Source organism: Sapajus apella, unplaced genomic scaffold, assembly GCF_009761245.1.
Source record: "Sapajus apella isolate SASKATOON/1434 unplaced genomic scaffold, GSC_monkey_1.0 scaffold1, whole genome shotgun sequence".
Taxonomy (NCBI): domain Eukaryota; kingdom Metazoa; phylum Chordata; class Mammalia; order Primates; family Cebidae; genus Sapajus; species Sapajus apella.
Window position 1 is genome coordinate 85,766,926 of NW_022436941.1, and position 26,043 is coordinate 85,792,968.

Below are 26,043 nucleotides of genomic sequence, written 5' to 3' on the forward strand. Positions count from 1 at the left end.
ATCAAGTTTACAGATCATTGATAAAGCATCTGGTTTCTAACCAATTTCTACTCGAGATCATTATGTTTCTCATCTTTAATTGTTTTGTTTTCTAACCTAATGAAATAGAGTGGAAAAAAAATTCTCTTGGGATATATTCACAGAAGGCCTTTTAGTAAACAGTAATAATAGCAAGTTAGACTAAACTATTTGTAGGGAAAGGTAAAAGCTGATATTCCTTCCCAGGAGCTAGTTTTAAGCTAGGGAGCAATTTGAGATACCATTGGTACATTCCAGAACTCCCCTTGGTCTTAATTAGAACAATTGAAAGAAACTGTTAATTTTGATCAGCTGGTGAAAAACCCTGCTGTTGCAGTCAGTCATTTCTATAAAGTTCAACTTTCAAGTTCATAAGCAAAAAGGTTAGATTAAAGGATTTTTTCCTCCCAGTAAATCATTAGCACAAATGCATCATTTCAAAATTAATACTTTAAGATTGAGCTGTATTTTAAGGTTATAGAGTTATTAGTTTAAAATGTGACACACGACGTATGAGTAATTCATTTCACAGTGGGTTGCATATTTTTAGTTTCCATATTTAGAGCTAAATCGAATATTTTAATTTGTGGAAAATCTTTTGGAAATATATACGGGTATTCATACTACGTATCTATATAATAATCACAAATAGCGTTTTAGGGAAAAGGTAATGGAGGGAGGCCAGACAATGTGTTAGAAAAGGCGACAGTGAAGGGGGCAAATAAAGTAGGAATGTGGTGGGTGAGATGCTTTCAACAGCTTTTCTGTTTGTAACACAAAACCAAACCATGAGGCAGTGGGAAGAGAAAGCTAGCTAAGAGGGGACACAGTTACCCGCAACACAAGATTTCTCATTGACGGTCGCATACAGCAGAGCGAGTGTAAATATACTTACCTCAGAGATCTGGGACTGATGATGGATAAATTCCATTTCTGGTATTGTTGATTTGCTTCTCCCGCCTATGTGGATGTTGATTACTTTTGCTAGACTGATAATCTCCAGGTGTGTGTACCTGATGGTACATACGACATTCTCTTTTGAGATTCAGGAGGACAACATTGAAACTTCCCTGTGTATTTTGTGCTTTCTGTCATATTTTTTCTGTAGGATTAATAATATGCATATTGTATTAATACAGTAGTACTTGTATGTTTACACACAAATACATAAATATAGTAGTGCCCAATGTAAAAGATTTGGAAGACTACTGATCTATATAATGATTATGTTTCAATATCGGCAAAGTCCCTTCAAGCCAAACATTTATGATTCTAAGTATGTGATGGTGTGACTCTACATGTTTGTATTCAGAATAAATAGTTTTATATTTGCATCACATGGAGGGATTGCTTTCTATTTGCTGTTTAGTAACGTCAATTAAATACAATTTGTACTCATATACCTTCACTATCTTGCTGGCAATTTGGGTGCATAACTCATTTCAACCTTTGAACACTATGATTCTTGTTTAATCACTATTGAGAAGGAATGTTTCCTAAGGGGCTACAGGCATAGCTTCATTTGCATACTTAACTCAGAAACTGTAGAACATTAGGGCAGTAGTTAAAAATCCATTAGCATCTCTATAAGCATCCCTAAATGGGAGTAAGGGGGAGACAACATAAAAAGCAGCAGCTGCTGGATGAATCCACTTACAAAGGCTGAGCAGAACCAGAGGCTTCATACCAGAAGAAAGTGTGCAAAATGACTCAATTCTAATCTGCAGTACCAAGGACTGTACCCATGGAAGCCAGCTCCAAACTGTGCTTTAACCAATATGCAAACTTCATTTTCTCAGTCAGAGTTATACTAGTATAACTGTAAGAATAGACTGTCTCCTCTCTGTTCCCTGATATGGTTTGGCTGTGTCACCACCCAAATCTCATCTCAAATTTCAATCCTTGTAATCCCCACCTGTGGAGTGCGGGATTTGGTGAGAGATGATTGGATCCTGAGTGTGTTTTCCCTCATGCTGTTCTCGCGGTAGTGAGTTCCCACGAGATCTGATGGTTTTGTAAAGCAGTTTCCACAGCTCTTGCAAGCTCTCGCTCACCTGCCTCCACATAAGATGTGCTTCTTCCACTGCTGCCATGATTTTGGAGTTTCCGGAGACCTCCAAAACCGTGAGTCAATTAAACCTCTCTACTTTATAAATTACCCAGCCTTGGGTATGTCTTCATAGCTGTGTGAAAATGTACTAAAACGTTCTGAAGCTGAGACTTAGAACATAGGCTTTTGTATGTAGTAAATTAATGACATTTTGGAATGGCTGGTTCACAGCTTCTCTGGTCTTAAGGAAGTAGCTGCTAAAGTATGTGTAACACATTTTGCTTTCTAGTGGATAAAAAGATTTAAACCATAGCAACAAGGATAATCTGGGAGATTATTTGATAATGCTAGGTCCTAAATCTTATCCCCAGATTTTGAGATCTCTATGTAGTACAGGGATGTGTCTTTTGAAAAACCAACTGAGAAAATTTGCATGCAATTATCCAAAAAGCACTAAAAAAAAATTCTTTTCTCCAATTCCTTATTCAAAACCTTTAGAAAGAGATATATTTTGCAATTCTGAAATTTAGAAAGATAGATTATGCATATACCACATATTTCATAATATAGCCAGCATATTCTAGGAGAGCATGCCAATATCAATCAGCGTTCAGTTGAGAAAAAAGAAATCTCAGTTAAGTAAAAGAAGCCAGATACAGAAAGTCAAATACCACATGATCACATTTATATGTGGAATCTAAACTGGTCAATGGTGGTTGCTAGGGAGAGGGGAAGGGAGAAATGGAGAGCTGTGTCAAAGGGTACAATATTTCACTTATGCAAAACAAATAAATTCTGGGGATCTAATGTGCAGCATGCCGAGTGCGATGGTTTGAGTGTTTCTCCTCAAAAATTCAGGTATAGAAATTCAATGGCCTGTGTCATAGTATGAAGAGGTGGAGTCCTTAAAGGTGATTAGGCCATGAGGGTTCCTCTCATAAGACCCTTATAAAAAAGGCTTCACATGCTGTTTGGCCCTCTTGCCATTCTGCCTTCCATCATGTAAGGATACAGCATTTTTGTCCTTCCAGGAATGCAGCAAAAAAGTGCCATGTTGGAAGCACAGAGAAGCCCTCAACAAACAACGGAATCAGCCGGCACATGTATCTTGGACTTTCCACTCTGCAATTATGAGAAATAAATTTCTGTTCTTTATAAATTATCCTGTCTTGGGTATTTTGTTAGAATGGCACAAATAAACCAAGGGACTATAGCTAACAATACTATATTGTATGCTTACAATTTGCTAAGAGGATAGATCTTAAATATTTTCACTGCACAAAAATAAAAAAGAAAGACAATAGTAACTATGTGAGGTGATGGATATGTTCATTAACTTAATTGTGGTGATCATTTTACAATATATGCAGATATGAAAACATCAAATTATATACCTTAAATGTGTACAATTTCTATTTGCTGCTTATACCTCGAGAAAGCTGAAAAAAGAAATCTCACTAAAGAAAGTTTAACATAGATTAGTTACACAGATGTTGGAGATATAAAAGCATAAAGAAGAATGCATTGAGAAACTCAGAGAAAATAATAGCAAGAAGAGTTTATCAGAATATAAAATATTGGAAAAGAGCACTGCTCCACTGAAGCTATGATGCTGATTCTAGATGTACCAAAAGTACCTGAAAATGAAAATGAGCAGTTAAAATGTTTCCGTTAAGAAAATTAACAAATATAAAGAAGCAAGTCCTTATTCCCTCCTCCTGCCTGATTTTTGTGCCACGTACTGGTACCAATATGACGGGAAACCAGTTGGCATAGGAGAAATGTAGTTTGGATAAGTTTAAGCCCCAGCTTTTCAGAGCCAATATGGAGGAAAGGATCAGAATTACTAGACAACAGCTTACCAACAGGTTAATATGTCCATAACAAAAATAACAAATATTGACCCTAAGTAGGAATAGTAAACAAATAGTTTATATCTGTTCAGTTGAGGTTTTGCAGTCAAGTGAGTTTCCTGCAAACTTAAAAGAATTAGAGCTTTTGGGATTTTGAAGTTATGAATAAACTGGTAAGAACTTATACTGTGCTATGTTAGAAGAAAACACGTAATATGCTCTCTTAGTATTCTTGAAAGATTTTCTCTTTGCAAGCATTTTGCATGAATCACTGTGGACATAGAGAGATAGACTTCTCTGAGAATAAGCACATGGAGATCTGATCTGTCCTCCTCCTCTTGAGTGCAAGATTGCCTGCAGAAAGATGAGTTACCTTCTGCTCTTTCAGGTCATAAATAGAAACTGCACAGGCCCCTTCTACATGGGAAGGCCTGTCCAAGGTTACCTTTACCTGTGACTGGGATTTAGTAGTGCAAACCCATGTAGCAAAGAGATTAAAAGCTACGTTTTCCAATTTGACCTTTAGCAGTCATAAAGATAATATTTTGGCTTTTTTTTTTTTTAAATAATTGAAGGTAGAAAAGAGTGGTACAAATATTTGGAGTGCCCTAGAATAACTTATTGTTTAAGATAATAATGTGAATTTTAAAATTCATGAATAGAAAAGGAACTTTTGAAAATATTGTCTACTTCTGAATGGCATCAGCCTATACTGTCTTGGAACATGATTGATCCTTGGGAGATGTATGCAATAATGCTCTGTCCTGTAAGTAAAGCAGTTAAAGCATGAGGTGTGTTGAAATCCAATCTAGTTGGTCCTTACTCACTCCGGATTTTCTTTCAAAACCTGGAGCACAAAAAGCTCTTTTCATCTTCTCTTACATTTAGCATATGGTGTTATAATCAGCATTTATTGTGTTGCTGAAATCCTGAGATAATTTCTAGAGTAAATGACTCACACTTGAGAAATGTGCCAATGGAACAGGAGAAAGGATCCAGGATGAGGCCCTAACCTGCGAGCAGGGTAAAATTTAATGCAAGAACATTTAGAAGGACTTGGGTGGCAGTGAAAATCTGAAAGCAAAGGAAGGTGATTAGAAACTAAAGGCACGGGGGGAAAGTAATGCCTTTGGGAAGAGGAGCTTGATCTTTTATTTGACAGTCCTTTGGACTCTCAAGGAAAATCTGTTTATATTAACCTTGCACCTTTGACCAGATTTAGCCATTCACCATGTTTGCTAAAATTCTATTTATAAAGCTCCCTAAACCCTGAGCTTAAAAGCTGTGCATGTATTTGGCCAGCCAAGGTGGGTGTCTTGGGTTAACTGAAGGAGTGATGAATAGTAAAGTAGCATAAGTTTTCATATCTATATTCCTTTTCTGATGCCTGTGAAAAGTAACATCTTTTTGGAGTCTTGACCTTGGGTTTCCAGGTTATGACCAGAAGTACAATGAGTACTAACATACAACAAAATTGACTGTAATAGGTGGGATAAAAGCACAGACCAGTGAAGGAATGAAGATCAACAATTAAATTTTCCTATGCTAGAAGATGCTGACATAAGAACCAGGTGGGGTACATGCTTGTTTTCCAATTAATGAAATAAATTCCATAAAACCTGAGACTGCTAAATGCAAAAGCACATTCTGAGTTTCCCAAAATCCTTGGACATGTGCATATATATATATATATATATATATTTTTTTTTTTTTTTTGAGATGGAGTTTCTCTCTTGTTGCTCAGGCTGGAGTGCAATGGTGCGGTCTCGGCTCACTGCAACCTTCGCTTCCTGGGTTCAAGTGATTTTTCTGCTTCAGCTTCCCCAGTAGTTGGAATTATAGGCACCCACCACCACGCCCTTCTAATTTTTGTATTTTTAGTAGAGATGGGGTTTCACTATGTTGGCCAGGCTGGTCGCGAACTCCTGACCTCAGGTGATCCACCTGCCTATGCCTCCCAAAGTGCTGGGATTACAGGTGTGAACCACCACCCCCGGCCCTCCACAGATATTGTTAAGGAGTGCAGATACAGTGTATTGACAGGATTTTGCTCAATCCATAGGTGATTTAAGAAACTTGAAGCTACTTTCTAATTACCAGGAAGACATTCTCCAATTCAAATAGATCCATCTGCAACCCAAGAAAAGAAGACAAAATTAAATAAAGGAGAAATTAAAGAGTAATACAAGGAGACTAGAGAGGCAGAGTTGGGGGAAAGAAAATATTTCCGGAGAGTCCATATCCAAAGTGAACCAGAGCATATTATCCCTGAGTGCTCCCTCCTCTTCTTGAGTTCCCTCATTTTCAAGTTTATTATCAAGTAATTGTCTGTTCACACCTCTCTTTACTATCCTTTTGTTATAACCCAATTGCCCCAAAGAAAATTCAGTTTCAGAACCACTGCAAGGAGGCAGAAATCTACTCATAATTAAAGAGTATCATGGTTAATGCCTATTTTTATGTTTGAAATAAATATCATCAAAAATACATAATTTTAAATTTAATGCAATCTGTCTATTTATTTAAAGCTCCTCAAGCCACTTAGAAGTCGAAACGTTTATTATGTTATTGAATGAATAAGAATTTCTCACTTGATCATAAGCTTACATCTGTTCCTATTTCTTCTATAAGTAGCATTGTCAGTGTCCTTGCTTCTTCAGAAATAAAAAGAAAGATAAATGAATATAGTCCTTGAATCCAGAGAGTTGAAATATATACTAGAAAGATAAAAACAGCAGTGTTGTTAGCTATTTGATTCAAAGTTATTGGGACAACATTCTTCTGTCAGTGTATAAATTCAAGAGTCACATTTGTATGATAAGGGTGGAAAAATATTGCACAAATTATTTTGTCTGTGTACATAACATCATTGCCTGCTATGGCTGTCTATATAGGAGTTGGGATAGCTGCTTTCCTAGAGAGGAAAGAGATGTTCAAACATCTTATTTTCTCGATACCTCATAAATATGTACAAATACGTATCAATCAAAACATTTTAAAAGTAATAAAAAATAAGTGAAAGTCTTTATTTCTGAAAAATCACTAAAGCAACAAGATAAAGAATTGTGCTCTTGCTAACCAATCTGCCTCAAGGTTCCTGTATATCTCATTCCTACAAAAAAAGAAAAAAAAGTAGAAGGAAAAAAAAATGAGTTGTTCTGTTCCTTACCATTTTTTCTGCTAAAGTAAACTGAATGCTAATTGGTTGGAATTTTGAATAGCTAATGCTGGTTAGATATTTTGAAAATCTAATACTAGCTAGATTATTTGAAAATCTAGTACTACTTAGGTATTTTGAATATCTAATATTTAAAATGGTGAGTAGGACACACTTATCACAGACAAATCTTTCTTAGTGATTAGACTAATCTAGAAAATTAGAAAATTATGCAGGCCCTTGTATATTTTTCTTGAAAAACTCATTTACTTTAATGTCTTCTTGTACTCTACGCTATTGCCAAACTGTGTCACATGATGTACTTCTACTGCTTTTTTTTGCACCTACATGCTTTGTGACATTCTGTCTAAAAAATTCTTTCTTCGAATCTTCACATGGCTAATGTATCCATGTGATCCAGCTCCAAAAGCTTCTTCTATCTCCTACATCTTTTTCCTTCCTCATGGTGTGTTATAATAACCTGTGCTTCTTTATGTATAGCTGTATAGTATCTTTTGTGCTCTAACATGGAAAGAGATTGAAATTCATCACTCCAACAAGAAAAAACTGGACAAAAGGAAAATTAATGACTTTTCTTGCTTCTACCAATGAGATGACATTATGAGGCAAATTGCCATCTCCAAATCTGGAGAGACAGGCTGATACAGAGAGACACAGTTGATATGCTTGTTTACAGCATAAGTTGTTGAAGCCGTATTCTGGTAGAAACATTGAAATGGTCATTGTGACAAACTGTTGGAGTCCAAAGGTGTGTTTGTGTAGACTAACATGACAGTGTAACACTTCTTTGGCCTAAAGATTTAGGGGAGTCATCATGTTTTCATAGGTTTTTACCTCTAGGAATAACTTCTCCCCCTACAAGTTCTCATGGACAAAATTTGAAAAGATGCCCTCATGATTGTGGCAGAGGGTGGAAGGAGTAATCATAAAATATACTCATGACCTTCTCCATAGAAAAGGCCTATATTCTAGGACAAATGACTTTACCAAAGTCTTATGCCATTTGGGAAAGGACATTCCTCTTGCCATTAGAGCCACTTGTTGCCTTGCTATCCCACCTAAGGAGTAAATAAACAAATATCGAACAACAACAAATACTCAAAAAGGATTGATGAATTAAGGAAATAGATTGGGGACACTGCAATAAGAGAAGGAGAAAAATAAGTTGTATCACTAAAAATACACTTGTGAGTGTCACAGCCTCAAAATACGAGGTCACCAAAGATAGTAATATTCAACTGAAAAATTATAAAACTCTCTCTGTTCTTCACACATTATCTGCATGAACAATGCTTGAGTTTGACAGGGTATTAGAGATGAAATAGCTGCAAAATATAAATACTTTCTGAAGAAGAACACACAGGGAAGCTCGAACTCAAAAGAAAAGACAAAAATAAAGGAACTAGAGGATTTTGAAGCTTCTGGCACCTATAGCTAGGATAAACATTAAACACATCCAAGTCTTGGCCCATACATCCTCACTAAACATCTCTTCATGCCCCTTATGATGTGATGCATATGTCCAATTTTCAACCAAAAGTGAAAAAACATGCCAAAGGCAAGTAAGTAATAGCAGTCTAAATAGATAGAGTAATAATCAGTAATGGACTCAGACATAAATGATCAAATTATTATATAGGAAATTTAAAATAGCTATGATGAATACAAGCTATTTCCTAGCCAAAATGCTTGAGACCAGAAGTGTTTTAGAATTTTTCAGACTTTGAAATATTTGCATTATACATAATGAAATGTCTTGGGGAATGGGACCCAAGTCTAAACATGAAATTCATTTATGTTTCATATACACATTGCCTGAAGATAATTTTATTTGATATTTTACATAACTTTGTACATGAAAGAAATTTTTGATGCCTTTTGGCTGTGATCCATTATGAATAATTTTGGGCCTTGGGATTGGGATTAGAACTGTATGTTAAGGGTCTAATGAAAATAACCAGACAGCAAGTAAGAAGGTTACTCAATGTAAGCAGATACATGGAGACACTATGAAAACATCAAGAGGAAACATGAGAAATCAAACACTGCAACAGAAATGAAGAATGTCTTTGGACTCAACAATTACCTGACACAGCTGAGGAAGAAATGTATAAACTTTAAAGAAACCTCTTAACTGAAAAACAAACATAAAAAAAGGAAAAAAACAAAAACAGAACAGAACATGTAACCACTGCAGGATAATTTCAAAAGATATAACAGTGATATAACTGGAAGGTCTGAAATAAAAAAGTCAAAAGAAATATTTGAATAAATAAAGATGAAAACTTTGCCAACATAATAACAGACTTCAAGACCCTTCCATGATCCAGAAAGTTTGGAGAACACCGAGAGTGGGATACACACCAAAACAAACAAACCAACCAACCCCACCACCAACAGCAATTATAACAACTACAACAACATCAAACATACACTTACCTATCCCATAAGAACTGAAGAAAGCCAAAGACAGAAAAATCTGGATTAAAGCCCTTGGGCTAGGAGTGTGGGAAAGAAATGACTTGTCTAAAGTGGAACAAGAATACAAATTAGAGTGAACTTCTTATCAGAAACCATCAAACAAAAAGAGACTAGAATGTCAAAGAAAGTCACTGCCAACAGAGACTTCTGTATCCAGTAAAAATCTGCTTCAAAAGTGAAGGCAAAAGAAGTAATTCATTGTCAGCATACCTCTTGCAAAAGAAATGTTAAAAGATGTTTTTCTGGCTGGGTGTGGTGGCTCACACCTGTAATCCTAGCACTTTGGGAGGCTGAGGTGGGCAGATCACAAGGTCAAGAGATCGAGACCATCCTGGCCAACATGGTGAAACCCCGTCTCTACTAAAAATATAAAAATTAACTGGGCGTGGTGCCATGCACCTGTGGTCCCAGCAACTCCAGAGGCTGAGGTGGAAGAATTGCTTGAACCCAGGAGGCGGAGGTTGCAGTGAGCCGAGATTGTGCCACTGCCCTCCAGCCTGTCAACAGGACAAGACTCTGTCTCAAAAACAAAAAAAAAACAAAACAAACAAACAAAAAAAGATGTTTTTCTGGCAGAAGCAAAATAAAATAGATCAGAAGCTTGGATCCACATTAAAAAATAAAAATAAATAAATAAAGCAAAGTACAATATATTACTTTTCTTATTCTTACCTAATCTAAAATATAACTTGTTGTAGTTGTAATAGTAATATTTTAGTTTATCATAGTGTATGAATAAGTAGAAAGAATGCCACATGCAATGTCACAAGGAATGGGAGAAAAGAATTGAGAAAACTGTTGTAAGATACATGTACTGTGCATGAAGTGGCATAGTGTTAATTAAGATGGACTTAGATTAGTTAACAATGCACAGTGTAAACTCTAGGAAAACTGCTAATTTTTTTTAAAAGAAGTAAAACTGAAAAAGTAAGTGAGCTGATCAACTTGAATGCCATAAAATTTTCAATTAAAACCAGAAAAGGAAGAGAAGGGAATAGCAAGGACAAAGAAGAAACACAACAAATAGAAAAAATTTAAAAAGATGCTAAATACTAGTCCAACTATATCATTTTAAAATGTAAATTGTCTAAATAACCAATTAAAATATGATTGTCAGAGTGTATACAAAAATCAATGCCCAGCTGTATGTTGTCTGCTGTGAAGATCATATTGGGCCATGGCATAAAAATATCTCTTTGAAAAACGTGTTTGCTCTCTCCTTTTGTGACCTAGTAAAAATGTGGAGAGATCAATTAATGGGAAATGACATGCGTACCTTTAAATTTATTGTATTACTTTTCTTAGGAATTGCTTTGATTGTGGTTATTTATTTTAAGAATATCAGTAGAGACCCACAGTATCTAAAATGTGTGCTTTGGTGAAAACAAAGCTAATCTCTAGTTATTTTCTGTTCATAAAGATTTGGTCATTAAATTATGTAATTTTTGTCAATGGTAGTGATGAAAGGACATTAGCTTTCTGATAAAAAAATAAATAAAATGTTATTTGCTTGGTTTAAACTTCATAGTTGATTTCTTAAGTGTCCTCAAATGTATACTTCTTTTGGCACTCCTGGATTTTGACAGCTCCTAGATATGTGCCCATCTTGATAAACTGCCTACAAGTTAACAGTTAAAAGTGAGATCTTACAATGTCTTCATTTTAAAGTTCTGTCGTAGTGGGACAGTCACCCACAAGTTTAATTGACTAAATTACAGAGTGCACCTAAGAAGATCTACTCAATCTAGGTTAGATACATTAGATAATGTCTGTTTCTTACTACGCAATTCCTCCTGTTCCCAAGTCCTTATAGAATGATAGCCGTCTTTTGGTCATTAATCATTTTCACATTCAACACTCTATGTCTTAACCATAAAATCAAACATTGGCAATCATATTGTTTGTAGAAGGCATCTTGTATTGCTTTGCTTGTTTTGATGCTTGTTTGCTTGTTGGCTGGCACCAAGAGTTTCTCTGAGCTCTTTCTATTAACACTTGCTTCTGGACTGGATTATCTCCTATAATGTAAGACAATTACTAAAAATGCTTTTTTTTGGATAACAGAGAAGGTGTAAACTATTTAACAAAGAATGGTGGGAGGATAGCTAATATTAAATAAATTGTGTAATAAGCTTTGAGTGCTTATTGGAAAAACAATCATTATTTTCTACCGTTTTTGTTTTTTAATCTTTACTTTTTCTTAGAATATTCTATTGAAATATATTTATTTTTGGAGACATGCTATGAAAGAAGGATTATTAAGTAGATCAATTACTTTCCAGCAATAAAAGCACCACCATGACCATTTAGATTTTCTCTACCACTGATATTTAAGCAGCAGAGCCTTCTAGAGGAGTATTGTAACTCAGTTAACTGGATGAATTTCCATGGAAATTTCAAGTGTTCACAAATAAACTAAATGTATTTTTACTAGTGTATGTAAAAATTTACTTTACTTAGCTACTACTATGTGTATTCACAGTACAGTACTAATAATGACCTGAGCCCATAAGACAATGGAGTTTCTTAAATAGCTCTCTTTAGCTAGACTAAAAAAAGTATCATCTTCTGAATTGCAATACTAATTTGAATTTAATTTCTTTATCAAGCACAGTAATTTTATATAAACCCAGCCTAGTAAGTCACTGGTAATTGATATTCTGCCCTGCAATTAAGTAATAAAGAAAAAATTCATATTCAACAGCAGGTCACAGGCCTATAGAAGGTAAATAATATGAACCTCCGATCACTAACAGGCAACATAGGGGGTAACATTAAAGGCGAATTCTTTTGAACTGACAGGTGACAGAGAAGGTTAGAAATATAGATTTATTTTGTATTTGTGTTTACATTATATTCCAAAGGAGAATGAAAAAAGTCATTGCACATGTAATGAAATTAGTTACCTGAAATCAGAGAACTTGACATATCTACTGTTTAAGACAGGATGACTATAATGTAACAAAAATGGTGAAAAAATGTTATATCAATTAAATGTTTTCTCAAGTGGTGATTTAAAAATAGAATATATCATATTTGTATAGAATAAATTATCTAGTATTTTTTCCAGTAAAGAAGCTGTTTTGTTGTCAAAGCTAATTTATATTTCCAGAATAGAAAAATTAAAATCTTATTTGCATAATATTTAGGCAACATAAGCTTTTTGAAACATTTCCATAAGAACATTCTTGTAACATAAGCATGTAGAGAAGTAGAAGGCAGTGAGGGAAAAACAGGAATCTTATATGTGGTCTAAAAGGCACTTCCATTTCCCACTTTTCCCCCTAATAAATAAAGACAGGATGAACAGCTAAAATTACTAATTGGTTTACTGATCAGTTGTACTTTGTTCGATTGATTTGCAATTAATTCTGGTTTGTGGTGCGCTGAAGAAGAAGGTTGACGCCAACCTTTGAGGCAGCTGATACTTAACACCCTGCTGCACTCTGCAGAGCAGGGGATTGATATTCGGTTTGGAGACAGATCCTAGAGCCTTTCATGAAGTATTGCTCTGCTCCATGATCTGACTAGGGAGGCTGAGCCCATATTATTTGTTTCAAGAAATAGTAAAATGTAGTCTTCAGTTTGAGTTTTAATCTCGCATAATTATAATGAAAACAAGACATACAAACAAAATTTGGAAGTATCAGTCCTTTCAGTTCTTCATTTTCTCATTTTCTTTTCCTCCTATTTGTGCCCCAATCTCCACGGTCATGTAGTCACACACATGCTCATGAGTGCTCATGAATGTATGCATGCGTGTGCATGTGCACACACACACACACACCCCTTTCCATTTGGCTAAGGATACTTTGATAATCTTATTTAACCTATTTCTGCTGAGAGAAAGGATTCATTAAAACTTAAATATTAACTTTTCTAGGTTAATTTCAAATCTAATATCCATATACTATATCAGATATAACCCACATTTAATGGGTTAAATGTGGAGGGTAAAAATATTTTCTTCGTCTTGATGACATTATGTGTTTGCTGACTATTAGTCTCCGTTTACTACCCTCACTAAGAAAATTGTGAGTTTCATGCCTTCTGTTCTTAAGTGATTTTTTTCTGTCTATATCCAATTCTTTATAGAACATTATATATTGTTATTTATCCACTGTATTTTCCTAATCAGAATTATAGTAATATTATAAAACTATATGACCTCATTTAATAAAAATTGAAACTATTCTTAATATTTTTTTGGCTCTAAAATCTAAATTCCTTTTTTTTTTTTCAGACAGAGTCTTGCTGTGTCACCAGGCTAGAGTGCAGTGGCGCAATCTCGGTTCACTGCAACCTCCGCCTCCTGGGTTCAAGCAATTCTCCCGCCTCAGCCTCCCGAGTAGCTGGGACCAGAGGCACATGCCACCATACCCGGCTAATTTTTGCATTTTTAGTAGAGACAGGGTTTTACCATGTTGGCCAGGATGGTCTCAATCTCTTGACCTCATGATCCACCCACCTCGGCCTCCCAAAATGCTGGGATTACAGGCGTGAGCCACTGCACATGGCAATTCCTTTTACATAAATATAGAATGTAAAATATCACAAAAATATTTTTAAGCCTTATTTGTATGTGTTCCTGCCCTTCTATGATGGTAAGATGTGTCTCACACTCACTACTGTTTCTCTGAAGCACGTGAGCACGATTTTCTCCTACTGATACCTGAATAATCACTGTATCAGGACTGCATTAGGGTGCAATTAACAGAAACCATGATAAAATTAGTGTTTGCTTGTTTGTTTTTCTTACCCTACATGAAGGGGATGGGGGTTAGGCAAGCCACAGCTGATACCACTATTTAAGAACCAAGTTCTTTCTTCCACACTTTGCCATCCTTAGGGAATGACTAATTTTCATGGTTGATAATCATCTGTTGCACCTCCTAACATCATCTGTTTCACTTTCCCGACAGGAGAATAGGAGGAGAAAATAAGGCAAAAATCAATGGCAGCCAAATCTGGACCATTTAGTGACTTATGCTCATTGATTAGGACTGCATCACCTGGGTACATTAAATTTCAAGAAATTCCGAGAGGTAAATATGTTGAATAGGGTGCCTTGACACATCAATAAAAATGGAATTCTCTAGTTAAGGAAAAAATGAGAATTCATATTGAATTTAATGTTTACTTATTAAATTTAATATTTATTAATATAGAATGCACATTAAATTTGATATCCAATTTAAGACTCTAAAGTTGCATTTCCTTTATCTTCTTTTTGTTGACTAAATGAATGAATTTAATCATTCAGGAATTCATTACAAATTTATTCAGCATCTACATGGCATTCTAATGCCAATCAAAATGCCAAGTGTTAAAAATACAAACGAAAACAATATTAGTTTGCTTCATTAATTAAAATTTTCATTTTAGTTTTTGTGGGTGCATTGCAGGTGTATAAAATGTTAGTTTTCTAACATCAAAGTGCATAAAGTTTATTGGGAAGTTGGTCATGGAAACAGGTGATTGGAATGAGTCTGATAAAGGCCGTGATCAGAGTATATATTTTGGATTCAGGATGTCTACACCCAGGTTCAAAATATAAGACATGTATATAAAAACCTCATACAACTCAAATATATACATTAAAAGTTTCCAAATTTATAGAATATAAAGAGACCGGAGATCATCTATGCAACTTCTTGCTTTTCTAACACACAGCCTCAAAGTGTAAGGTAGACTAAAAAATGTCTTAAAAAGTCTTACCTCATAGGTTAGTATTTCATAAATTAAAATGTAACTGACTAATAAATTGTTGTGAGTTTAAAAAAAGTCACGGAAGGCCTAAATTAATAGATTACATAATCAAATATAGGTTGGTGCAAGAGTAATTGAGGTTTTTACCATTGCCTTTGATGGCAAAATATTTGATAATATATTTTTTAGTAGATCTTGGAGTTTAAAAAACAAGCTTCTTTATTTTATTGTATTGTGTTTATTTGTTACAGCTTCTGATATTCAATGGCCTCCTTTTATTTAGATTTTAAAAAGTGATTAATTAGAGAACACTTTTTTTCCCAAAAGCATATAATCTTTCTTTAGATTATCAGAGACCAAATCCTAGGCCATGAGTTTTCTTTCATCAAGGGAGTCCCTTCTTCTGGTCATAGTTAGAAACTCCCTTAAATTCAGTTCTAAATTCTGATTTTGGACAACCATCTTAATTCAATCTTGTTTTTAGACTGTCTAATGGAGAAAATAGTATTTACAATTCCAGCTGTTTATATTAATTTCTGAGTATCGATATTTAGAAGTATTGATTAGTCATGCTCATTATTTAATTACATTCAAAATCCTTAGAAACTGAAATGCCTGTGAGGTCAGAAAGAACAACAACTGAATGCTTTCGAATGAAGGTGGAATCATTCTAAATAAAATTACGGAAATCAAGTGCATGCAAAGTTTCTCAATTTAATTTATTTCTGCTTTATGAATGGTCCACTCTCACCTAAATATATTAATAATAAATTAGACCACGTACTCTACTTTGTCAGGTGAAAATGGATAGACATGAAATTTGGGGCCCATATTATAACAAGAAAAATGCAAACTATGCCAAGATGAGATGAGCTCTTTCAGATGACTTGTAAAGGCTGATTCAAGAACTCTGGGTGCCTAGCAATGTCTTCACACCAATGCAGGACAATGTGAATGCCTTGCAAGCATTGCTCCCATCCAGCCAAGTTTGTTGTTGCTGTTTTTTGTTTACTTGGTTGAATATGGCTGACACACAGCACAGAGGCTGGTATTCAAACTTATGCCTATTTCACTTATCAATTAATTCAAGAAAGCTAGCGTTACAATTGGCTTACATTTTTTCAATGATGTTCTTCTTTTCTTTTGTTTTCCTCTATCTTTCATGACGTCTTATGATTGAAAATAATGCACTCCCCAGAGATTTTTAACACACACTTAATACACACTTAGCAATACAATAATCTTTTCTTATCTTTTGAATTTAGATATTACTGGGTTTTCTGTATACTTTGTTCCTTGTAGTAAAACAAAAAGCCTTAAGTAATTTGTGGAGTTTAAGTATAACATAACTTCTTTTTCTCCCACATGTTATTTCAGGAAATTCATCGTGCTACAAAACAAATTTTAGTGACTAAAACAAAGAATGTATTCTGATTACCCCCATGTAAGTTTCACCTGGCACTGAAAACAGCGCCATCCCCACTTGGTACACTTTATACAAGAGACATCTGTTTACGTTACTATAGTTCTAAGATGAGTTTTGATTTTCAACAATCTTAATCTTGAGTCTTACTCTTGTATAATTTATTAGCACCCAATAAAGAGGGCTCTTTTTCTAAATGGGCATCTGTTTTGTTTTTGTTTTTGTTTTTGTTTTCATTAAGAATGTGATGGCATGCATGGATATAAAACCAAGAAAAACAGAATATGGCTAATGATTTGTTCAGACTTAGCAGAGCTCATAAATTAGATGCTTGATTTGCAATATTGAAGAACAGTGATAAGAAAATGCAAATCAGACTGTGTGTTACTCTAGAGTGTGCTTTTCACAACTGTAGTGATCGTGTTTCTGCTACTGCATGAGTTTCCAGCTCTGTTTTAAATCAGCTACCGAAGGACACTGTAGTCTTCATAGAGCATTCCCATGAGAATGGTGAGAGGGTTTCTTGACTCCAAGGTAAGAAAGCTATCTGTCACTTTATCCAATTGAGCTCTCTTAACTGATGTCGAGTCTGCTTACATAAGGAGACTTTTGCACCCATACTCAGTGGAAGCTTGTGTGGCTAGCAAAGACATGAGGCAAGATGGAGTTGGGGAGGGGAATAGCTTTGCTAAACAAGTAAAATGATCCCTTTTACTCTTCAAAAAGATGGCTTTTTATCCCATCCATTCATTGTAATGCTTAGTTGTATGACATTGATTTGAAGAACAGGATTCCTTATGGGACAATTCCTAGCTTATGTCATAATTTAGTCAGCATGTCACATTATTTATGTGTCATGAAACAAGAACCCAGATAGTAGGTCTTAGAAATCTATAGATTTACTGTCTGATAAAGAGGAAACTTGGTATTCTAATATGTGAACTGCAAAAATCAATCATTTACAATTAAGTTAGTCATGGTCCAAGCACTGTAATCAGTGGGGAGGATGAAATATATTTCTAAGTTCAAGGAGAAATAATGATCATACCACATGACAATGATGAACAAACAAGGCCCCAAAATGGAGACACCCACCTTTGGATGGAAGAGGGGATAAAGAGGAGACAGGGAGGGGAGTGATGAGAGAGAGGGAAGAGAGAGCAGGGAGGGAGAGGACACGATAGTCTCCATAGAGCTATGGTGGAGGGAGAGAATCATAGACATGCAAGAGTTGAATTAAATTTTGAAAAACAGTGGAAACTGCAGAAATGAATCATTTCTTTATTTTCTGTATTTTTCTTTGTTTTTAATATTGGATCCTTTTCAAAGATACTGTTTGAAAAAATAGATGTGTTACTTTAAGACAGCATCATCTGCATAAGCCATACTACAGATCTATGACTGCCTATAAACTTTGCTAACAAATGTCGTGCTTTTACAAACCACTTGAAAGGAAGAGGAAAAGCTTGAGCAGGAAAGCACTGACATAAATGTATTCTTAATGAAGGAGTCTTACGAGAAATGTAGCTACTTAGCACTGAAATGCCACTATTGGCATAGTGACAACATCATGAATTTCAGGTCAAGAAGCAGGTAAAGAGGACATGGGCAAGCCATGATATCCTCCACCTTTATAGATTGGAAAAAGAGTAAGTTTCATGCAGGGATTGGAAAGAAGGGGTGGGAAGAATAACTCAAACCGAAAGAAGAGGGAAATTGATGAAGCTGTTAATAAATTAAACATTAGTAAGGCCAATGGCCAAATGACATACAGTAGAATGTGCATTATGGCTGACAAAATGCTGGAGTCCAGTATGCAGATGGTAAACAGTGAGTGTCCCAGATCTTCCAAATGATTGTGCTACTCTTAGGAATTCCCAGGAGTATTCTCTCTTTTTTTTTTTTTTTTTTTGAGATGGAGTCTTGCTGTGTCCCCCAGGCTGGAATGCAGTGGAGCTATCTAGGCTCACTGTAACCTCCACCTCCTGGGTTCAAGCAATTCTCCTGCCTTAGCCTCCCGAGTAGCTCGGACTACAGTCGTGTGACACCACATCCAGCTAATTTTTTTGTAATTTTAGTAGAGACGGGGTTTCACGGTGTTAGCCAGGATGGTCTCAAGCTCCTACCTTGTGATCTGCCCACCTTGACCTCCCAAAGTGCTAAAATTACAGACGTGAGTCACCACACCTAGCCAATTATTTTTAAATCCATCAATTAAGTGGATAAACTTGGAGCAGCAGGGTCATTAGGATCCTGGTCCAAATATAAAGTCCCCAATTCTGGAACTCACCCCCCGCGCCCCACCCCCACACCACACACACACACCCTGCTTTAGCCAACTTTTGTTGTATTTTAAATTTGTCATATAATCTTTAAATTTAAGACTTAATGCCAGATTTATCTTCTGCCTGAAATGCTTTAATCTCCTCCACTCTTCTACAAGTGTCCAACTCCTACGGATTCTACAGACCTCAATTATTTTATCTTAAATTACACAATTGATGCTTGTCTTCTCTGTGAGTGTACAGACTGTGCCTTGCCAAAGACCTAACACTTATCACCGTGTCTTGTACATAGATTTGTAATAAATATTAGTTAAATAAATACATAAAGAATATTCCTCGAATTCTCATCCTTCTTTTCAAATCAATTAATATAATTTTACCTACATCATTTTCTCCTAAAGCAGAAGAGATGTGTTTCCTGCTGTTTAAATATAATTCCTCTATAGGAATTCTAGACAGCACTTCCTTAAACCCCTTACACAAAACCAGTTTTCGTCAATTATCCTTTCCTACTCAGGTATACTCGAGTTATTCCTACCTCTCTAGGTAGGTTTTTGTAAAAAATTTATCTTAAATGTAGTCTACTTATTACAAATTTCCAAAATGCAAATCAAAACAAAATAGACTTCACCACTGTATGTTTTCTCAAATTATCATGATCCTATGGTTGCTTTCAAGCATATAACATTATAGGATCAAGTTGAGGACCAAATTAAATTACTCAAATTGCATTTATTTAAATAGTTTGAAAAAAAGAGAGAAGCAGAGAGAAAGAGACAGGGTAGGTTTACACCCTTAGAAAAGGGTGTAGTGGGATGAAATCATTACACTGTTAAAATTCTGTTAGTCAGTGTTCATATTCAAGATTAATGAAACTAAGTACAGAAGCAAGTAGCTCATGAGACATTTTAGACAAATATACAGTAAAATATATGTGTGCCAATAATAGATAGGGAGATATATAAGAACCAATTTAAGCAATAAACTTTCACGTGTCCATCGGCCTTCCACATTGACAGTGCAGATGTGAGGACTGCAGTTGAGGGCAAGCAAAGGTGATCGGAAGATGAAACTTTCTTGTAGCCAGACACACTTGCTTTATCGGAGAGATGCAAGGCTACTATAGTCTACTTTCCCACTTCAGCACCACTCCTCAAGCTGCTTCTGTCTGAAAGCTCTGTCTCTGGGACAGAAATGTACCTAAACCGCTACATTTCTTGTAAGCCTGCTTCCATCCCTGGAAGAATCTATCTAACTGCATTTCAAATTCCTGGTCAAGCTGTCTGTCTCTAAGGATCTTTCTTGATATACACTTTTGACATTCTAGGCGCTATTATAGTAGAAGTATTTCCTCTATTTTATTAAATAGAAAATATTTTAATGCAGAAAATTTCCCTATCATATGTTTTATATCTGTGATGTGTTTCCAGATAGTTTGAAGTATTGTGAATCTGCCTTCTGAAAGCCACCTATCAAATGCTGCTTATTGTCAAGGATATCTATTTATCCAGGGAATTATTGCCAAATATTAATATTTGGATTTTAAAGAAATTCTACTTTTATTGCAGAAGCATAAATGCAGATGCAATTCCTTATAATTCAATTTTGTATTAACATTTCCTTATTTATAAATGTATTCATATATTATAAATAATTTGCTTAATTATAAAAAATTGAAGTGATTTGTTATACTCTGCTAAAATAGTTATTCTATAGTTTATAGTTATTTAACTTCAGTTAAGGTAGAATTAATTACTTAAAAAGGGAATCTAAAAAAAATAAGAGGAGAATCAAGGTTATTTTCCATATTTAAACATTTAATAAAGGTTCTTAAAGTGCAAGATTACTTACAAAATATCTTCTGTCTTTAGAAAAACCTCATCCAAGTATTTCATGTTTCTTTTTTATAAGTGAATACTAAGTTAATTTCAAGGAAGCTTGTGAGTTGCCAAAAAATTACACTTAGGGAATTAAAACCATAGACAGTTAATTGCATGGTTAAATGTAAATCCTCAGAAACCTCTGAAAAGGCATGATCCTAATACTCATATAATAAATTCCTATTTTTCCAGTGTTTGCTTGTCTGCGTTTTACCAGCAGCAGTTTTACAATGTTCTTATTTTTGCAGTCAATTTATAATGAATTGTTGTAAGGAAATCCCAACAAAGCACTTTGATTTCCCACATTCTAAGTTACATTCTCATTTCTGTTTTCACTGTTTTTTGCTTTCAAATAATTGGACAGAATTTTATATTTAAGGGCTTCTTGGTTTCCTTAAAAGTAATCACCTGGGGGACTTGCATCAAGATGACTGCATAGAAACAGCTCCAGAGTGCAGTTCCCAGTGAGAGACATGAAGAAGGCAACTGATCTCCACATTTCCAACCGAGGTACCAGGTTCATTTCAATGGGACTGGTTGGACAGAGGGTGCAGCCCAAGGATGGTGAACTGAGGCAGGGGGGGTGCTGCCCCACCCGGAAAGTGCAATCGACTGGAGGATTGGGGACATTACCCCCTCAGCATTCCAGTTCAGATACTGCACTTCTCCCATGCCCTTTGCAACCCACAGTTCAGAACATTGCCAGGCTGAAAAGCACTGTGAGCTTCCAACACAGATCTAAGCGACAGCTCCGGTTGGCCTGGCACTGAGAATTGTCAGCACAAAACTGGGAGGAAGTTTTGACTAGCACTGAGAGTGCCTGCAGGATGGATCTACCCACCCCTGAGAAAGAGGGAGAGCTGAAAGCAGGGAGACAGGTGATACAGCTTGGCAGTCCCACCCAAACAAAGAACAGCAAACCAAAGCCCTCTTTCTTGAGAGTTTTGCAGCCAGCACGTCAGTTTGAGCTCGACCTGGGACGGTTGAGCTCTGTGGGGGGAAGAGCATCCATCATTGTGAAGGTGGGTCTAATCTCACCTGTGTAAACCAAAGCCAGAGAAGAAGCCTACACAGCAGCTGGGCTGAGTCCAAGGCAGCCCAGCAGTGCCTCTGCAGGCAGACAAGGGACAGACTGCCTCCTCAAGCAGCTCCCTGACCCCTGTATAACAATAAATAAATAAATAATGAAAAAATAAAAATAAAAGCCTCATACAGCAGAGACGGTTAGAAAGAAAACTAAAAAACAAAAAGAAATAGATAAAACATCAACAGAAAGGATGTCCACTCAGAGACCCCATCTGAAATCATCAACTTCAAAGATCAAAGGCAGATAAACCCAGAAAGATGGGAAGAAACCAGCACAAAAGAGATGAAATCATCAAAGGCCAGAATGCTTCTCCTCCTCCAAGGGATCACACCTCCTCACCAGCAAGGAACAAAACAGGATGGAGAATTAGTTTGATGAATTGACAGAAGCATGCTTCAGAAGGTGGATAATAATAAACTTCTCTGAGCCAAAGGAACATGTTCTAACCCAATGAAAAGAGACTAAAAACCTTGCAAAAAGATTAGACAAAATGCTAACTTGAACATAAATGACTTGGAGCTGAAAAAATGCAGCACGAGAACTTCATGAAGCATACACAAGTTTTAATAGCCAAATTGATCAAGCAGAAGAAGGGATATCAGAGATTGAATATATCAATGAAATAAAATGAGAAGGCAAGATTAGAGAAAAAAGAGTGAAAAAAAATGAACAAAGCCTTCAAGAAATATGAAATTATGTGAAAAGACCTAATCTACACTTGATTGGTGTACCTGAATGTGTCAGGGAGAATGAATACAAGCTGGAAAACACTCTAAAGGATATCATCCAGGAGAACTTCCCCAACCTAGCAAGGCAGGCCAACATTCAAATCCGGGAAATACAGAGAACATCACAGAGATATTCCTCAAGAAGAGCAACCCCAAGGCACATAATCATCAGATTCACCGGGGTTGAAACAAAGGAGAAAATGCTAAGGTCAGCCAGAGAGAAAGGTCGGGTTACCCACAAAGGGAAGCCCATACGACTCACAGCAGATCTCTTGGCAGAAACCCTTCAAGCCAGAAGAGAGTGGGGGCCATTATTCAACATCCTTAAAGAAAAGAACTTTCAACCCAGAATCTCATATCCAGCCAAACTAAGCGTCATAAGTGAAGGAGAAATAAATTCATTTATGGAAAAGCAAATGCTGAGAGATTTCATCACCACTAGGCCTGCCTTACAAGAGCTCCTGAAGGAAGCATTAAACATGGAAAGGAATAACCAATACCAGCCACTGCAAAAAGGTACCAAATGATAAAGACCAACAATGCAATGAAGAAACTGCATCAACTGACAGGCAAAACAACCAGCCAGTAACAAAATGGCTGGATCAAATTCACACATAAAAATGTTAACGTTAAATGTAAATGGCCTAAATGCCCCAATCAAAAGACACAGACGGACAAACTGGATAAAAAGCCAACACCCATATGTATGCTCTATTCAGGAGACCCATCTTAAATCAAACACACACATAGACTCGAAATAAAGGGAAGGAAGAAGATTTACCAAGCAAATGGAGAGAAAAAAAAAAAAAAAAAAAAAAAAGGAGTTGCAATCCTAGTTTCTGATAAAATGAACTTTAAATCAACAAACTCAGAAGAGACAAAGAAGGACATTACATAATGGTAAAAGGATCATTGCAACACGAAGAGCTAAGCTCCTAAAGATATGCACACCCAATACAGGAGCACCCAGATAAATAAAGCAAGTTCTTAATGACCTAAAAAGAGGCTTAGACTCCCACACGATAATAGTGGGAGACTTCAACACTCCAATGTCAATGTTAGACAGATCAATAAGACAGAAAACAAGGATATCTAGGACTTGAGCCCAGATCTGGACCAAGTGGACCTAACAGACATCTATAGAACTCTCCACCCCAAATCCACAGAATATACATTATTCTCAGCAACACATTGCACTTACTCTAAAACTGACCGCATAATTGGAAGTAAATCACTCCTCAGCAAATGCAAAAGAATGAAAAACCTAACAGTCTCTTAGACTGCAATCAAATTAGAACTCAGAATTAAGAAACTCACTCAAAACCACGCAACTTGATGGAAATGGAACAACTTGCTCCTGAAAGATGACTGGATAAAAAGTGAAGTGAGGCAGAAATAAAAATGTTCTTTGAAACCAACAAGAATGAAGATACAATGTATCAGAATCTCTGGGACACATTTAAAGCGTGTCTAGAAGGAAATGTATAGCAATAAATGCCCACATGAGAAGCAAGGAAGGATCTAAAATCGACACTCTATCTACAAAATTGAAAGAACTAGAGGAGTAAGATCAAAAAAACTCAAAAGCTAGCAGAAGACAAGAAATACTAAGATCAGAGCAGAACTGAAGGAGATAGAGACACGAAAAACCCTTCAAAACCTCAATAAATTCAGGAACTGGTTTTTTGAAAAGATCAATGAGATAGACCACTAACCAGACTAATAAAAAAGAAAAGAGAGAAGAATTGAATGGATGCAATAAAAAATGATAAAGGGGATATCACTGATTCCACAGAAATACAAACTACCATCAGAGATTACTACAAACAACTCTATGCATATAAACCAGTAATCCTGGAAGAAATGAATAAATTCTTGGACACTTGCACCCTCCCAAGACTAAACCAGGAGGAAGTTGAAATCCTGAATAGACCAATAACAAGGTTTAAAGTTGAGGCAGCAATAATAGCCTACCAACTAAAAAAGGTCCAAGTCCAGACAGGTTCACAGCCAAATTCCACCAGGGGTACAAGGAGAAGCTGGTACCGTTCCTTCTGAAACAATTCCAAACAATACAAAAAGAGGGATTTCTCCCTACCTCATTTTATGAGACCAATATTATCCTGATACCAAAATCTGGCAGAGACACAACTGAAAAAGAAAACTTCAGGCCAATATCCATGATGAATGTCAATGCAAAAATCTTCAATAAAATACTAGCAAACTGAATGCAACAACACATCAAAAACTTACGATCCAGTAGGCTCCATTCCAAGAATGCAAGTCTGGTTCAACATACACAAATCTATAAGCTTAATCCATTGCATAAACAGAACCAAAGATAAAAACCACATGATTATCTCAATAGATGTAGAAAGGCCTTTGACAAAATTCAATAGCCCTTTATACTAAAAACACTCAATAAACTAGGTATTGATGGAATGTATCTCAAAATAATAAAAGCTATTTGTGACTGACCCACAGCCAGTGTTATACTGAATGGGCAAAAACTGGAAGAATTCCCTTTGAAATCTGAAACTAGACAAGGATTCCCTCTCTCACCACTCATATTCAATATAGTATTGGAATTTCTATCCAGAGCAATCAGGCAAGAAAAAGAAATAAAAGGTATTCAGTTAGGAAAGGAGGAAATCAAATTGTCTCTATTTGCAGATGACATGATTATATATTTAGAAGATCCATCAACTCAGCCCCAAATCTCCTTAAGCTGATAAGCAACTTCAGCAAAGTCTCAGGTTATAAAATCAATGTGCAGAAATCACAAGCATTCCTATACATCAATAACAGACAAACAGAGAGCCAAATGATCAGTGAACTCCCATTCACAATTGCTACAAAGAATAAAATACCTAGGAATATAACTAACAAAGGATGTAAAGGACCTCTTCAAGGAGAACTACAAACCACTTCTCAAGGAAATAAGAGAGGACACAAACAGATGGAAAAACATTCCATGCTCATGGTTAGGCAGAATCAATATTGTGAAAATGGCCATACTGCCCAAAGTAATTTATAGATTCAATGCAATATCCATCAAGCTACCATTGACCTTTTTCACAGAACTGGAAAAAAACACCTTAAATTTCATATGCAACCAAAAGAGGGCCTGCATAGCCAAGACCATTCTAAGCAAAAAGAACAAAGCTGTAGTCATCACACTACCAGACTTCAAACTATACTACAAGGCTACAGTAATCAAAACAGCATGGTACTGGTACCAAAACAGAGAGACAGACCAATGGAGCACAACAGAGACCTCAGAAGCAATGCCACACATCTACAACCATCTGATCTTTGAGAAACCTGACAAAAACAAGCAGTGGGGAAAGG

At 35.9% G+C, this 26,043-nt stretch overlaps 1 long non-coding RNA gene across 1 annotated transcript in view; it reads left to right on the top strand.

Moving 5' to 3' along the window:
• The first annotated feature begins 1,925 nt into the window (after positions 1-1,925).
• Positions 1,926-26,043, top strand: part of LOC116553599 — a 30,042-nt gene continuing 5,924 nt past the window's right edge. The window contains exons 1-3 of the long non-coding RNA XR_004269831.1: positions 1,926-2,142; positions 14,503-14,625; positions 17,128-17,246. This is a non-coding gene — a long non-coding RNA (uncharacterized LOC116553599). The remainder of the gene's footprint in view (positions 2,143-14,502; positions 14,626-17,127; positions 17,247-26,043) is intronic.